Source organism: Columba livia, chromosome 5 (assembly GCF_036013475.1).
Source record: "Columba livia isolate bColLiv1 breed racing homer chromosome 5, bColLiv1.pat.W.v2, whole genome shotgun sequence".
In the NCBI taxonomy this organism is placed as follows: domain Eukaryota; kingdom Metazoa; phylum Chordata; class Aves; order Columbiformes; family Columbidae; genus Columba; species Columba livia.
In genome coordinates, this window is record NC_088606.1 from 15,208,666 (window position 1) to 15,226,192 (window position 17,527).

Sequence of the window (17,527 nt, forward strand, 5' to 3'; positions counted from 1 at the left end):
AAAATTACCAAATTTCTTACAAAATTTTGTGTTGTTTTGCAAATAATGTGGACAAGAAAAACCACTTGCAAATAAAACAGCCCATTCTAAAGTTACTTTCTCCAAAAACTTTGGGAAGCACAAAGGTTGGTGCAAAAGGAATTGTAGTTTTTTGCATTGTTGAAAATTGCCGTTTGATATTGGAAAACATTAGCAAATAAATGTGGTTATGTTCCACATCATTCTAATGCATTTTTCTTGCTTCATGTTCTTTTGCTACATGCTTATTACTTGCTGTTTATTTTATTTTAGACTATGGAAATTATGCTAGACAAAAAGCAAATTTGAGGAACTTTTTTTATTCAAATTCAAAACAGGTCATACATCAGTGGAGACAACTTACAACATAAACAATACATTTGACCCAGGAACCGCTAATGAGCCGCAGTGCAGTGGTGGTTCAAAAAGTTTCACAGAAGAGCCTTGAAGATGAGGAGCGAAGTGGCCAGCCATCAGAAGTTAACAACGACCATTTGAGAACAATCATGGAAGCTGATCCTCTTAGAACTGCACCAGAAGTTGCCAAAGAACTAAACATCAACCATGCCATGGTTGTTTGGCATTTCAAGCAAATTGGAAAGGCAAAAAGCTCAATAAGTGGGTGGCTCAAGAGCTGACCAAAAATCAAATAATCATCATTTTGAAGTGTCATCCTCTCTTATTCTATGCAACAAAAATGAACCATTTCTCAATTGGATTGTAACATGTCATAAAAAGTGGGTTTTATACTACAACAGGTGATGACCAGCTCAGTGAATGGATCGAGAAGAACCTCCAAAGCACTTCCCAAAGCCAAACTTGCACCAAAAAAATGTCACAGTCACTGTTTGGCGGTCTGCTGCTGGTCTTATTCACTACAGCTTTGTGAATCCTGGCAAAGCATTACATCTGAGAAGTATGCTCAGCAAGTCAATGAGATGCACTGAAAACTGCAATGCCTGCAGCTGGCATTGGTCAACAGAAAGGGCCCGATTTTTCTCACAATAATGCCCAACCGCCGCATGTCACAGAACCAACACTTCAGAAGTTGAATGAATTGGGCTACGAAGTTTTGCCTCATCCACCGTATTCACCCAACCTCTCGTCAAGTGACTACCACTTCTTCAAACATCTTGACAACTTTTTGTGAGGAAATTGCTTCCACAATGAGCAGGATGTAGAAAACACTTTCCAAGAGTCTGTTGAATCCTAAAGCACAGACTTTGATGCTACAGGATTAAATAAATTTATTTCATGGCAAAAATGTGTTGAGTGTAATGGCTCCTCTTTTGATTAATAAATATGTGTTTGAGCCTAGTTATAATGATTTAAAATTAACGGTCCAGAACTGCAACTACTTTTGCACCAATCTAATATATAGTTGTATTTTCCTTACTAGGGAAAAACTGACACAGATGCACGCACAGCATCTCAAAACACAATGGCAAACATGCCAGCATAAAATTTCTGAAACTAGTCTGGCCCTATTCTTTTTATAGGTGTGGTTTCAACCCCTGCAAATTTACATATTCTTCTGCAGACTTCTCTGATATTGGTCACTCCTATTACTTATTGGTTGGTATTATGATAGCGCTGTTTTGGTCAGAGCAAAACCTTTCTGTCTCATTAGAACAGCAGAGACAATGTTTCCTACAAATGACCGCACTGCATTGGCATTTTGTAGCTCCTCTCTACTCGTTAGCAGGACAGAAAATGCTGCTGAGCACACGAAAAACTGCATCTGACAGGGTTAGTTTCAAAACTCTTTCTACTCACAAATCACATGCAAATAATCTAGTTATTGCAAAGTTGGAGTCGTCAGCATTCAACTAGCAGAACATGTAATGCCATGAATTGCTGCCAAACTTCATCCAAAACCTACAAAAGGAAAAAAAAAAAATCTACTAAATGTTGTTCCCTACCATATTTAATAATTTCAGTATTTTCTGGGTCTTCTTTGTCAAACTTTGCACTCAAAAGTAAGGTTCCATCTTCTGAGAATAAGATCCCTTATGTGGAAGCAATACCTCCCCAACTACTTTGTCTATATAAGACTGTTACATATGACAAATAACGACTGAAATCAAAATGAACCTAGACAAAGTGACAAGAAACAGACTTTGTTATAGCTGTTTCTTAAAAGAAGAAAAATCGATTACACATTTTTCTTGTTCAGAGGAAAACAATGACAAGGACCAAGACAATAATATTCCAAAATGGTTCAAAATTCATCTTATGACTTATAGTGAAGTGACATGCATGCCAGAAGGGCAGAAAACATCCCAAATATAGGCACCTACGTGCACAGTAAGTAGAGAGGTCTGGTGAAGAGAAAAAACGGGCCTGGGAAAAACAAGAAAGTTGCTTCCAGATTATTTTCAAAGTCTAACTTTAGTCAGCTAAGTTTGAAAATCTTGTCATATGCATAAAAGAAGTTTGTGTCCTGTGTTTGAACATGGGGTATCTTACTGAGTGTTTCAAGCAGTATTTGAATAGTTCATCAGTATGTTATTAATTGCAATAAATAAATCAAAAAAAACAGAGAAAAAAAATAAGCCAGCTGTAAACAGCTGCAACCTCTTGTTCTCCTTAAACATTTAATTCCATACACCTATATTGAAATTTCACACTCTGCCTTAGCAGGGCATTGTCACTGCAAAACACTAGAATGCTGATATTGTGCTAGGTCAAGAGTTAAGTAAGTTCGTTCCACCCCTGCTATTTTGTGTTTTAAAGCAGTCCTTACTCTAGGCAGACTTTCTCTGTTATTATTACTTCTTGAATGATAAGAGCTGAGATTGACCTTCAAAAGAGATTTAAATGGCCTTATCCGAAAAACAGTCTGTGAACATCTATAAACTAATGTGCTGCCTTTACACCTCCTTTCTCAGGGAGGAGGTGTAAAGGTAACACATCAAAGTCAGCAAGGAACTCACAATAATGGATTTCAAAGTCAAAAATCTAATGCAAATCTAAGTATTTGCTTATAGACTCTTTGAAGTCTTGACAGATTAAGTTTAGAAGTATTTTCATAGATGGTATCTACATAATCTAATAGAGACGATTTCAGGAACTGACTAGATGTTTCCAGTAGATGTTTAGATTATGGGACAACATTTTTCAATAACATTAATAAAAAATACATTTTGTTTAATTTCTTTTAAGTTTATAGCACAATGCCAAGCAGTTATAAATGATATTCTGCATCTATGGGAAGGTTTTTGTCTCAAAAGAAAAAACTGGCAGATGCACAGGATAAAGGAGTTCCATCTCCGTTAGGCTTATATAATATAATTGACTTTGTTAAAGGACATTTAGGTGTTGTTTGATTTACATTCTATGTCAGCTTAATGCATCAACCACGTAAGGTTCCACTTGTTTAAATATTTCATTTTAAAAGGTGCAGTAAGCTCATAACTTCACCAACATCCACTCTTCCCTGACTAAAATGGATTCTCTAGTTTAATCTATTACACTAGAAGTAAATGAAGACTTCACCCTTTCCCTTAACAGAGGAACTGAGGCTGTCGTATTCCTATTACAATCACAGCTGAAGAAGGTACTGGTAAAAGGGTGACTGATTATATGTTATTTTTCATGGTTTGTTAGGGTTTTTTTGTTGTGTTTATTTATTTTTTTCTTTTAAGGTGCAAAATAAGACTTAAAATGTTAAAATGTAAAAAAAAAAAAATAAATAAATAAAAAATAAAAGAAGGTCAGTAAGGTTTGTATTGCTTTTTGAAACCATTCTCTACTCCTATTTTTGATATCAGAATTTTTCCTTGAAGTAAAAAAAAAAATGTTTGTTCTTTTTCCAGGTTCAGTGTGATTTATTTTTATTTGTTAATGCATTATCAGAGCAATCTTTTTCAAATTAGATACACTCTCCACTGTTGGAATTACTTAAAATGTGTTCATAGACCTAGTCTGTACCACCAAAGATTTCCTGGTTCTAGTATGCAAGAAATACCTTTCTAGTGGATGCACAGTTAAACATCCAGATATAAGTTCTTTTGCTGGTGTATTTTTGTTTTGTTAGAGGTTTTGCTAGGAACAGTACCAATAAGTAAATAAATTACAATCTTAACCAGTGTAGCTTTCCAGAAAATCACTGGCATAACCTGAACTTGTTTATACTTTTTCTTATTAAGATTTTAGAAGACCTCTGTCCCCACACAATCACATGAGGATACCTGTTATAAATTATAAATCAGACCTAAGAAATACTGGGCATTTTAAAACAAACAGCAGAAATAGCTCTCCAATATTTTTAGAAAGAGCAAATATGTCTCCCCACCTTTCTGAACATGGGTAAATTGAGGCTCTGAGACTGTGTGTGATGCACCAAATAAAGCAGAGACTCCAGAGAGAAGAACAAAGCAACCTGGAAAACCTACTTCCTCTCTTCATATAATTTTCTTCAATCTAAATACAGGTAAAACTACCCAAAATACAGGACACTGCAAATCCAAGTCCTCAGTCTCTTGTGTGGAGGGTATCAGAATATTCAGTGATGTTGCCTTTCTCTGAGTTTACATGACTTTTTTTCATACATAGCCAGGAAAAGTGGGGTATAGAAATGGGACTGCAGTCTTTTGCACGTCTCACAATTATATTATAAAGTTACTTAATACCTGCAGAGGTTTGCAAGTGTAAAGTTCCAAATATTATCAGATGTCAGCTTGAACAGAAATGTCTGTTCTAAACTATATAAACACCCAGGGAGCTTGACTTCTCCCTATAACAAAGTATACAAAACAAGATTTTAAAACTGAAGCATTTTTTAAATCTGACTTGGTTTCTGGATGAGACATTCCTCAGTCTTAGCAATTAAACTCCCTAAACAAACAGACAATTTATTTTGCTTTCCTAAATTGTAAAATTTTCTTAAGTAAACTCTAACCACAAAGAGAGAATATACTTTGTTCATCATGCTGCCTATTCCTTTGAGTCTAGACTAGAATATATATAAAAATATACTTTCCCCTTTCTTTCCTAGTAGGTGTTTATAAGACAGCAGCAGATTGAAACAGAGATCTAGGATTTTTACCTTTCAGGCTTGAATGACTGGAATAAACTATTTCACATCTCCTTTCTCTAGCTTTCTTCTTTAAAATTGAGATAATGGCACCCAGTTCTGCAGCTCTGTGATCCGCAGATGTTTCTCCAAGTAAGTTGGTGTTATTTTATTTTCTGTCTTGCTACATTGGTTCTTTTCTCCATTGGTACTGATCTCCAGTTATTTGATGGCTCTGTGTTAGGTTACCTGCATACCAGACTGCACAAAGTGCACTAGCTAGACCACACTTGTTTCCGGATAGATTACATGTACACAAAGGTTCACAGCAACCCCTTTCTCTCCCTGGGGATCAAGTGAAGCTGCAGGGTTACACCAGTGCCCTAAGCAGAGTCACATTCACTCTTAAAGTGAGGATGAGGGATTTAAAACACCAAGTCATGTTTGGTAGCATTGCCCTAGAGTGCTTGTTTTTCTTTAATGAATTCATCCTTTTGAGCTATTTTTGGGGGAAAAAAACCCTTTCTTCTTCATGCTCGTGTTTGTTTTACTTTTGAGGTGTGATCAAAGTCAGTCCTGGCTCTATAATCATATAATGCATTTTGGCTGCATTTCCAGTCCCCTTTGAAATGTATCCCTTTTCTCTTGCTTGCGACAGCCAAACTTTACCTCCAGGTAGTAGACGAAGCTTACAAACTCTTTTATATCTCACATCTGCTTTCAGCCCATTAATCACTCAGATTGTAGACAGCTTCTTCCCTCTCTTATAGAGTGTGCCTTTGTCTAGACTAGGAATTAAAGGGTGAATCTTAACATGGTCCAGCTAACATGTTTAAATGTGGGCCAGGCTGTGTATCCTTTAACACATGTTCGACTAGGCAAGTTAAATACTTCGGAAGAAATAATGCTTCGACAGGAAAAGTTTTAACACATGACAAAAGATGATCTCCCTTGTTTAAATGGCAGGTAAATCTTGGCCCTTACAAAGCCAATATGAATTTGCTATTGACTTCAAATAATGCAGAATTTCCCCCATAACTTTAAGAATACATTAATCAGAAGATCTTGAGTAAGAGCAGCTACTTCTTACTACAGCTTTGATTTAGGAGCTCAGAAGAACTGAACTGTGATTCCATATCCTCAGGGACCCAACTCCTCTACAATTATGGCCCAGCTGCACCGCAATACTGAACCTGAGCTTCTCACTGCAGAAGCTCAGAAGTAAAACAGTAACCAGCCTGTCAAGTATCGTTTCACAGGTAGCACCAAATTTATCTTTTAAGATTAATTGCAGAAGGTTTACCAGTTTTACTCTCCCATCTCCTTGTTTCTACCTTTCTCCAAAGTTTTTCATTCAGCTTGGATGCAAGTCTTTTTCTCCATCAAGTAGTCCTGCCATCCGTGGTTTCTCCCCAGTCTCCAGTGCTTGTTTTCGTGTCCCAAACTGGCACTCGTGCAACTGTTGTGAGTGCTGATTCAGCCATTGGTATTGCTACACTCTCTCTTGGGGTGCTGAAACCTTCAGTTAGTAGAGGAGAGCTAAATTGGGGGAGGTGAAGGTGTGATCCATTGTGTTATTTTCAAATCAATTAGTTCTTGGACATATAAAGCAAAGTTACTCATTTATTCACAAGGCTCTAAAGAGATGGAAAAGAGAGATAGACAAACTTAGCAGTAAATGAAGGACCAAGGAAAAGAGAAGAAAACTGTGCTGGAGGAGAAAGACAGGCCTTTGTGTATGGTAACCTTTTCACCAGGAGCACACAAAACCATTGAATCAAAGATTCACATGTAGACATAACTAATGAGTTAGTATGAGGATGTACTCTGGTTTCCGGAGTCTAAACATTTAAAAGTGAATCAGGGATGACGGAGAACTGGCTCCTGCCAGCTTCCACCTACTAATAGAGATAAGGCCCTCATAGCATCTGTTCTCTGATTTTGGAAGAAAGCATTTTGTTTTAAAGTATCCATTTGATTAATAAGCTTTGTATAAATGATTAATAAGCCATCAAAGTCTTTAATATAATTTTAACTTGGGTTTTGTTTACTCGCTATTTGCCATCTAAAAATTGTTTATGCAACATTATGAGGCAATGCATATTTATCAAAGACTTCAGGTTAATGGAGAATGATCAGGAAATCAGAGAGAAAACATGATTTGCCTATTAAGTTGAATTAGGAGAATTAGGAGGAAAAATGCATGGTAACTGTTACTCAACGTCTGCCAAACCTTAAATCATCATCTTATATCAATGCAGCTCCTTCTGTACCAAACTGCATTACAAGCTATGAGAGAATCACTTCACATTACTTTCAAAGCTCATCCACCTCTTAAGTGGCATACGGAAACTATGAAGCAGCTTTGCATGACAATTTTGGCTATTAAACCGAAACACAGCATCTGAGTGAAAAATAGGCCAAACAATGTAAGGCAGAGCAATGCTAGCCAACTGGAACATCATCAAGACATAAGGTTATGTACTAGTTTGTTTTTTTTTTTTTAATTACAGTATTTGTAATACCTCACAATTGGCTAAACTATGAACACAGGAGACTTAATGAAAACCAGCACCGCACAGTCACATTACAGACTCACGGTGAACTTTCCCTCTCTTGCACTTTACACTTGTGTTGTAGGTGCTGTGGCATGGCTGGGTAGACGTACACTGGCTGCAACCAGAAAATACATTATACGGACGGTAGTCCCAGCCAAGCAGAACTACACTCTTTGTTGTTTTTTGATTTTGCACGTATAATGAATTTCACAGAAAGTAAAATCTGGTTGCCAGATAAACAGATCTACACTAAAGAAAGTAACCATAAAATTATGTTAACGTGACCCTAAAGTTACAGAGCTTAAGTCTGAGGCATACCTGATTCCCAAGCAGTGTCCATAATTTTATAAATTCACCTTCATGCTAAATTAATGAAATTGTACTCTTTCCATATAAAGCTCATTGCTGTTAAGCTGTATCTCATGAGGAACTTTCCTACAGCTTACCTATGGCTGTCAAACTGTCATGGTCTAACAGTTCCAGAAATCCAAAGATCAATCTCTGATATTGTGCTAAACCTCCATAGTGACTCGACCCTGAACTTTGGCACTAGTCTGCCCTTTCCTGCTCTGCTCCTTCTCACCCACCCAGAACATATGCATTAAATTAACAAGGAATGGAACTTTTCATTAGTTTAACTCGGTTCTGTGGCTTAGCAAATTTTAGGTATGTTGTTGTACTGGGAGGATCAAGTTTTAACATATTTTGCAGTTTTGGTCTATATGAAAGCATAATTGTTTTATTCATTCTCATGGAAGTAAGACTGCAAGTAGTATAAGTACTTGGGAGATTTCAAGAGAGTGTTTATCTACACTCAGCTCACCGCAGAGCAAATGAGTCTCCAAAGTTTTGTTCTTAAAGCATATAGTCTTTGAGCATGTTTCACAACCATGATCAGTGGTCATGAATGGGACTTTCAACTAGTGTGCTCCCATATGAAGTACATAATGCAGTTGTTCATCAAAATAAAGTCTGGCATGTTTAGTACACAGTTTACCCTTACATTAATACAAGTAGGAAGCAAGAATTTTGTGTGTCAGATTAAGTTCTGGAACTTAGGGTGAAATTGCAGCAAATATAATGGACTTTAACAGAGTCAAAAGACCTCATGGGAGTCATGACTTCAGCTACAATCTTTCATTCACAGCCTGAAAATTAAGGCTGCAGACAGAGGTGGGAGACTTCAATGTCAGCTGGAATTATTTTGGGTTTATCATAGAGAGAAAGAACTAATAATCTCATCCCACTGAGTGCTTTTATGAAAGAAGTTCAGGAAAACAACAGAAGAGGACACCACAATAAAACAATATATTTCTAGTGATTCAGAGGTTGTCTCTCATAGGACAAAGGCTAAATCAATTCATTTTTTCTTGTGAAAAAATGTAGTATGTTTGGCTAAAATTACATCATTTTAATCTCTGCCCATCTCCATTAAAAGTGTGCTCAGAAATCTCCGTTCCACAATACAACAGCCAAAAGCTCAAACACCTTAAGAAACCACACAACTGGAACACACTAACAACAAAAATACACTTTTTTATTGGGTTTGACTTACCTTAAGTTTTAAATCAAACTAAAGCAATCAAATTTTTAAAGTCTGATCAGCTGAGAAATAAGGATATTAAACATGATTAAATGTGATTGCATTTGAGTGTAAGGACTGTTCTTCCATTACTACTTTGATTAAAAAAAGTAATCTGAGCTCTGAGGTAGAAAAGTTAAATGCAGCAGGAAAAAAGAAAAGAACTTGATGTTTCTTTCCTTTCTTTTTCAATATATATTATTTCTTGTATGAGAAAATAGTATTATTTTAAGTATGTGCTTTTGTAAAACTGCAAGCACATTGGCAAACTTTCTGTAACTTAATAATCCTTCATGCTTTTTAATTATAGGAAATATGAAGATGAACAAAGAATGCATAAAAAGTTGCTCTTATGGGACATCTGGGAACAAGAACAGGAGATACATTTTCAAATGAAAAGTGGACTGGAAACCTTAGTTCTTAAGCTGGAATTTAATTGGTGCAATATTGGAGTTTAAAGAGTAATAAAGTTTTTGTCCTCAGGTTATGAGAAGAAAATTACCCGTAACATTTTTTTGGATTATAATATTTCAGCTCTTTCACCATCTTTTTTCTGGTATTATAATCATTACTACTCTGATCATTCTCTGTGTTTCGTATCTTCACCTCCAAGCATTTTGAATGGTGCTGAGAACCTCAGTGAACTTTTCAGATGTGAGGCAGAGATCAGCCACTGATCAAAATGCACTTGAACTGCAGAGTCTTCGGAGCCATTTTCAGAAAGGCAAAATGTGTCGCTCCTTGGAGATGAGATAAATGGCAAAACCAGCACAGATCACTCACTCTCACCTCCTAATTGAAAAGCTGGCTGCTGATCAAGAGCTGGCAGTGACCAGCTCAAGCCATCAGGATGCCAATATATGTTTCGACCTTGTTTCTCCACCTCAGAAAGGGTCAATCACAAATTAATGTTATATTAGTGAAAGCAAGGACTTCTATTGAAGGGGGAAATCTATAAAAATAGCATCCAACGAAATTATGAAAAAAGGCTAGAGAGAAAATTAGCCTAGACTGGCAGTGGAACAGTGTGTTTACTCAGTACAAATAAGATAATCTAGAATCTTAATCATATCTAAAAATGATGAAGCAAATCAGATCTAAAACTGGTATATGAAAGTTTCATTTTGGTTTTGTTTGGTTGGTTTTCTGCAGCATAAGTTGCAATCACTTTTCTGGTAAAAATATCTATTCTAGTTTGCCACTAAGTATTATATGCACAGGAATACTATACGATGTCTTTTCTCCAAACCGACAAATGCAAGAAAAAATTCTCAAATGGATTCTAGTTGTATGGTAAAATGACACATTAGGATGACTCCAAAGTAGAGACACATTTTTTTTTTTAAAACCTATTTGAATAGGTAAAAGCACTGGGAACCACACAAATGACACATTAGTCTCATGACACATTAGTCTCTGCCTCTCTTATTCCTTGCTTTTCTCTAATTTTAAATGCGTTAAACACAAACCACTGAACAATGTAACAGTGCAACGTCACTCCTGGACACTGACCTCAGGTGGATGCACATGCCTGAGCGGGCACTGACTGTGCATTGATCCTTTTCGATGTGCACTGAATGCCTGTCTGCACCTGTGCACCGGGCAGCCAAGCTAGAAGGCTCAGGGGAGTGATACAAAGAAAGTCTATCAATGTGATCCAAGGACTACATTTCAGCCTTGGTGCAAAGAGCTCCAAACTGTTTATGTAGTTAAGAATGGGGTTTACATACCTGAAAAGCTTCAGGGTCAGACTTCCATGCTAAACATTGATGGATCAGGCAAACCCCTACTAGAAGAGATGAAGTCTCTCCAAGCTTAGCAGTCAAATTTACCTCAGTAAGAAATAAAAAGAAGCTAAAGATAACCGCTCTCGACTCATTTGCACACATGTTCAAACAATTCCAGTTCCTGACATAAATTGAAAAGACATCTAGGGAGGGAGGACAGACAAGAAGAATTGTGCAAACAGTATTTTACAGGCTGGGATACTGAGGACACTGCCTGACAAGCTCCAGCGATTTATGGCAAGTGCCAAAGAGGTTATTGTTCCCAACTGCCTACAGTCCTTACCAAGCAAAGTATCTATTCTTCAGCTTTTGCCTCTGTTTTATAGATTCACACAGACTGGGAGCTGTGGTGATTGTGGAGACACACCACCTATTTCTGCTTTCTCTGCTGTGGCATCAGGGTCTTCTTCAGTCCCCTTAACAAGTACCACCAGAGCTCATGAATCACAGCATCAAGACACAAAAAGATGTTGCTGAAGAAACACCTGCTGAGCTCAACAGTGCCGAAGAGCAGCAAGACAATTTCTGGTAAAACTAAAAACAGATGTTGGGTTTTCTAATTTCAAGTCCAGGATCCTATTAAAAATCCACATTTTCTGTTGCAAGAATCAGAAGAATGATGTATGGTGACACCTCCAGTGATTCAGGTAAAATTCCTCAGAACCAGGCAGTGTTTTGGGAGGTTGAAAGCAGTTTACACAGTTTTGATTCTTAGACTTAAGCCTAAACCTTTCCAAAATGAAGAAAAAAAACAAGGAACACCCCACCCCCCCAAAAAACAAACAAACAAAAACAACCAACAGACAAAACAAACAAAACTAACAAAAACAAAACAAAACAAACGAAAAAAAAAAAAAAAAAAAACAAACCAAACCAAACAAACAAACAAACAGGAAAACAAGGCACCAAGGCTCTCCAGGACACTGAAACACTGAAACAGATGGAGTATGCCATCATTTGCTTCAACACCAAAAAAAAAAAAAAAAAAAAGAAAGTTTATAATGGAGGCGTTGAAACAAGTTTAATTATAGAAGCATGAATAGCATTACTATAATAAAACAAACGATAAAGTCAAATGAACGTCCTTGCTCTTTAATAAAGAGCTGTGTGCATTTGTTCTCTGATACATAATGCTATGGAAGCTTACCTCCCTATTACTGGTTCTTCTTACACTATCCTGGGTTTTACAAAAAATGCAAAGCTCAGAGGCACAATGCTCTTGTAAAACTGAAGAGCATTTATTTCTCATATTGAAGCCTTGGTTTGCCAGGACAGCCTCACAAGATAAACAGTCTTGTTTTCATCAGGGCCCCGGTACAGCAGGAATTCTATTCATTCTAAATTTCGGTACCATCATTTTAACATTTCATGTGAAGCAGAATGTAGTTCCCTGCATATCAGTATGAAAATGTGAAAGACACCCTGGTTTAATGCTACTTTAAGAGATCAGAATTAATCTTCCGGTGTGTGTATCACTCAGTAATATAACAGAATAAAATCCTATCATTGTTCTGTGCCCAGGGAAATAAACAAGGTAACTCTTTTTCAGCTTGCAGAGTAAATTCTGAGTGAATCTTTTGATTTAGCAAGACCATGATGCAAAATCTGCTGAAATCAGTGTGATCCTGTCTATTGATTCCAAAGGGCTTTCAAACATACCCTGTGGTAAGAAGATATTTGTGAATCATTCACTACTAGCTTTTGAGTTTGTTATCAAACACTAAAAACTTTATCTGAGGATTCTACAGATTTGATGGACTTAATGTTATTCCAAATCTTTCCATATTTTACTCAATAAATTGGAAAGATCTGACTCAGAATAGAAAAGACTATTTGTAACTCAAACTAAATTTCCTTTTACTGTATTATCTATTTTTACCATCTCTTCTTTAATATAAGCACAAATTTCTCTATCTCATGTGGCATATTTGAGAAATTCCTCTTCCAAATAACATGCCAAACTTTAAAGCACCACTTTCATCAAGAAGCATGGTCACTAAATATTCATTTGTAGTGTAACTGGGAAGTGCCAATGAGGATGAGAGCTCCTTTGCTCGTTTGGTCCTCTGTCCAAGAGCACAAAGTCCTGCCTTCAGATGTTCACAGTCTAAGAAAATGCCGACCTGCAGCTGAGAAAAGCAAAGCAGATATTTTGGGCCCAAAATGAGAGTTATAAGTCGGCTGGTGGTAAACAGAAAGCCAAGGTGCACTGGAGAAGCATCAGTGCCACTGGCAGCAGCTCGTAGAACAGCCCTGGTTCCATGCAGCACCAGCACCTCTGTGTCAATGACTTTTCTGAGGTGCCAGATATGGTCCCCAGCTCATTTCTGGTAACATCCTGCCTAAAGCTTTGTACCCTTTTGTTCACCTTGAACATCCCTCCCATGGACCAAAAATAATATGACCCTTAACAGAACTATTTCTTCCTGATTAAGGCTGCAACACAAATGGACCAAAGCCAGGAAGTTTAAAATTAAACTGACACTTTGTCCTTTAATTCTACCTGTCAAGGAGAAGAAGAAAAAAGAAAATCAGCTTCACAGAACAAGTTCTCCAGCCTTAAGTTTTAATGAAGTTTCAATGTCCTGTTTTTTCATGGTTTGTGTCCCAAGCCTCTCATTATTCAGTGGGTAGAATTCTTTATTTTTAAAATATTATATTTTTTACATTTAACTTCTTTGCTTTTTAAAGTGAAAAGAAGAGAGGCAGCAGCCTTTAATGGAAAGTTCTCCAGTGCATATTAATTATCTAAGAGACCAGAATGACTGCTTTGGTTAAATACATATTTATAAATCTTTTTAAAAATGTACATTATTTACTAATAGACTAGAGCTGTTCTAAAGACAGCCATTTCTGTCTGAGCAGGTAAATACACCCTTATAATTTTTAATTAAGTCACTTTATTTTAGTGATAGGGAAGAAAAGCTTTCCCGATAGGAGCCCACAGTATATAGTCCTACCTTCCCTGTTCAGAGAATTCACCCACAGACATCTGGACTCCATCACTTTAGGCAAAATTAACACATCTCAAGAGTCACTAAAAATGTTGCACAAAGGGAGTCCTTACTTTGCAACGATTTAGGGGAAAAACCCCTTTTTTCATCTGTCACAACATATCTGTACCTTTAGGCTGATGATTTTAACTCAGCGCTGCAAATCCTATCAGTTTCAGTTCTTAGACCAATTTTCAAACTACATCCATATGCTTTATATTCTCCAGGTTCTGCTCTGCATAAGGGCTGACCAGGACACAAAAATATCTGACTCCAGTCATTTATGTTGAGAATGGAGGATGCCTGCAACCCACAACCTGAGCCGATCATTTGATCCACATCATTCCTTCTTCTAATTCCCCAGGTTCCTGGCATTCAAAATTTGGATCCAAAACACGCAGGTTCTATATACTGTGCATCTAAAGATTTGCTGGTGAAATTAAAAAGTATAGGCATTGCTTCTGACTAATCATGTTTTATTTAATCCACGTGCCTTCCACGAGACCAAATGAAACCAGACAGAAACCATGGCATTGAGCATAAGAAAAAAAATAAAATAAAATCCTGCTTGTCTAGGGAAAAAAATTTAGGCTTTTCTTTGAAAAGTTTGTTAGTCAGAAAAATTCTATGTAAAACTCTTCTGGGTTTATTTCCACATTCAAGCCCCAAACTAGTAGAGGCTTTTGCATAACTTAAGATTTCATTGTGAAGAGCTTACACAGCCTTAATCTGCACATGAAACTCATACTGACGTCAATAGCTGGTTTATGCAGGGATCAAGGGCACAGTATGCAGTCAAGATCCCCTCTGCAGATAACCCAAAAGCAGAGTTTTGACCTTAGAGCTCAGCAGAGAAAGTTAGATGCCAGGTGAGATACTGGTAACCTAAAAATATTCACATTCAAACCACAAACGAATGTTCAAAACATAGAAGAAAACAAAAAATTCTTATATGGGATTTATATTCATTTTATTTCTTTGTGCTATCATGTAATTTACATTTTATTATGAAAACCTGTTTAAGACATAATGTAGGTGAATTTAAAACAGACTCTCTAGCTGGTTTCTATCTTTCTGCTAGTGATTTCAGTCTGCAAATAATTGCGGCCACCAAGTTCATGCCTGAAGTTTTGGGAACAAATGTTGCCCTTTGGATAGCTTTGTCAATGACTGCCACGAAGCAACAGAAACATCTTCAAAACCATAGGCTCTAAAAGGCTTCTTGAGGCCAAACTTCACTTTACAGTGTCCACTTCTAGAGGGGGTGACACTCAGCTTTGAGCCCAGAACACTGGAGAGAAGATTAAGATGTTCTAGACCAATATGATTTATTCATTCTCATTTTCTTCTGCTAGAAATAGAGATAATACTTGCATGCACATCTAAAGTTGCCCTGCTGAAAATACTCTGTTCCGCCTGACAGAGCATGCAGCCTTTTTCCCAGGGAGCTTGCAAGACATGGTAAAAATATACACTGTCTTCTCTGCCCTTAGAAAACAGAGACCTGCTGATGAGTTAATTTTAAACTGTCAGCCCAAGCCAAAATCCAGGATTGAATCACACCTTTACATTGCTGAAGGCAGAAATGAGGATCCAGGCTTGGCGATTGTTCGCAGATGGTTGCTACATTAAACTACAAGTTAAAAAGTAGACAGAATCAAGGCAGGCATGGACTTTGGAAAAACTGTTATTTGAAAATGTACTTCACTGCAGATTCTCTCTCAAACTAGCTGAGCCCATGATGATCTTGTTACAGAGCAGAACTGCTTCAGGGTTTTATTCACCAAACATTTTGGGAGGTAATTTTGGTAAAACTTTTATTTTAGGAAAATATAGTTGAGCATAAGTGACTGGTCCAAACAGAGCATAAAATCACCAATGCCTTGTGCTTATCAGGAAAGAACAAAAAACCTGCTGTGATCTTGCATTAATTATGAATTGGTCTCCTTGTGAAGGAATTTCATTATAATGTGGTCACTGTGTTGCTAGATTAGACTTCACAGTATGATGACTTGAGTCCAACCCACTGCAGCCTTTCTAGTGATATGAGGAATAGTCGTCCTAAGTCTAATTTTTAAAGTATAGTAAAAAAACCTTTTTAATGAGAAAGGAAGGAAGGAAGGAAGGAAGGAAGGAAGGAAGGAAGGAAGGAAGGAAGGAAGGAAGGAAGGAAGGAAGGAAGGAAGGAAGGAAGGAAGGAAGGAAGGAAGGAAGGAAGGAAGGAAGGAAGGAAGGAAGGAAGGAAGGAAGGAAGAAAGAAAGAAAGAAAGAAAGAAAGAAAGAAAGAAAGAAAGAAAGAAAGAAAGAAAGAAAGAAAGAAAGAAAGAAAGAAAGAAAGAAAGAAAGAAAGAAAGAAAGAAAGGAAGAAAGGAAGAAAGGAAGAAAGAAAGGAAGAAAGAAAGGAAGAAAGAAAGGAAGAAAGGAAGGAAGAAAGGAAGAAAGGAAGAAAGGAAGAAAGGAAGAAAGGAAGAAAGGAAGGAAGAAAGGAAGAAAGGAAGAAAGGAAGAAAGAAAGGAAGAAAGAAAGGAAGAAAGGAAGAAAGGAAGAAAGGAAGAAAGGAAGAAAGGAAGAAAGGAAGGAAGAAAGGAAGAAAGGAAGAAAGGAAGAAAGGAAGAAAGGAAGAAAGGAAGAAAGGAAGAAAGGAAGGAAGAAAGGAAGAAAGGAAGAAAGGAAGAAAGGAAGGAAGAAAGGAAGGAAGAAAGGAAGGAAGAAAGGAAGGAAGAAAGGAAGGAAGAAAGGAAGGAAGAAAGGAAGGAAGAAAGGAAGGAAGAAAGGAAGGAAGAAAGGAAGGAAGAAAGGAAGGAAGAAAGAAAGGAAGAAAGAAAGGAAGAAAGAAAGGAAGAAAGGAAGAAAGAAAGGAAGAAAGAAAGGAAGAAAGAAAGGAAGAAAGAAAGGAAGAAAGAAAGGAAGAAAGAAAGGAAGAAAGAAAGGAAGAAAGAAAGGAAGAAAGAAAGGAAGAAAGAAAGGAAGAAAGAAAGAAAGAAAGAAAGGAAAGGAAGGAAGGAAGGAAGGAAGGAAGAAAGAAAGAAAGAAAGGAAGGAAGAAAGAAAGGAAGAAAGAAAGGAAGAAAGAAAGAAAGAAAGAAAGAAAGAAAGAAAGAAAGAAAGGAAGGAAGGAGGGAAGGAAGGAAGGCTGGTTTTCCACTTCCAAAGGAAGTGTATGTGAAATTTATTGTTATTAGCAACTCAAATTCCCATTTAATATTTTTCATTGTAATGGTTTATTGGTAAAAATAATCACATGTAGCAAGGTGAACCAAAGGTTTATTGTGTATTATACAATCTCATAATCTGATCAGCCTTACTGTCTCGTCTATTAATTAAAGTGGGAAAAAGAAGAGCCCAACTTACTTTCTGTAACCATGTTTTGTCTACTTCTATCATAATCTTCTCTTTGCTGCTTTCTAAACTGCAGTCTTTACTTTTGCAGTTTCGTTGATTATTTCCAGTGCTTTTTATTTGGAACTTATTACTATTTTTGTGTGAGAGAAATCTGGCCGTGATCAATGATAGCTCTCCAGACGAGGAGAAGTAACCAGTAGAACATATCACAATTGCTTCCTAGGCCTTCAG

At 37.0% G+C, this 17,527-nt stretch overlaps 2 long non-coding RNA genes across 3 annotated transcripts in view; one reads left to right on the forward strand and one right to left on the reverse strand.

Moving 5' to 3' along the window:
* The window catches only part of LOC135579543 (uncharacterized), a 67,269-nt gene extending 57,782 nt beyond the window's left edge, over positions 1-9,487 (reverse strand). For both annotated transcript variants that reach the window (XR_010472784.1, XR_010472783.1), the window contains exon 1: positions 1,795-9,487. This is a non-coding gene — a long non-coding RNA (uncharacterized LOC135579543). The remainder of the gene's footprint in view (positions 1-1,794) is intronic.
* On the forward strand, positions 4,317-10,570 carry LOC135579542 (uncharacterized). Its single transcript, XR_010472782.1, has 3 exons — positions 4,317-4,453; positions 5,120-5,188; positions 9,486-10,570. It is a non-coding gene; the product is annotated as an uncharacterized LOC135579542 (long non-coding RNA).
* Positions 10,571-17,527: the final 6,957 nt, after the last annotated feature.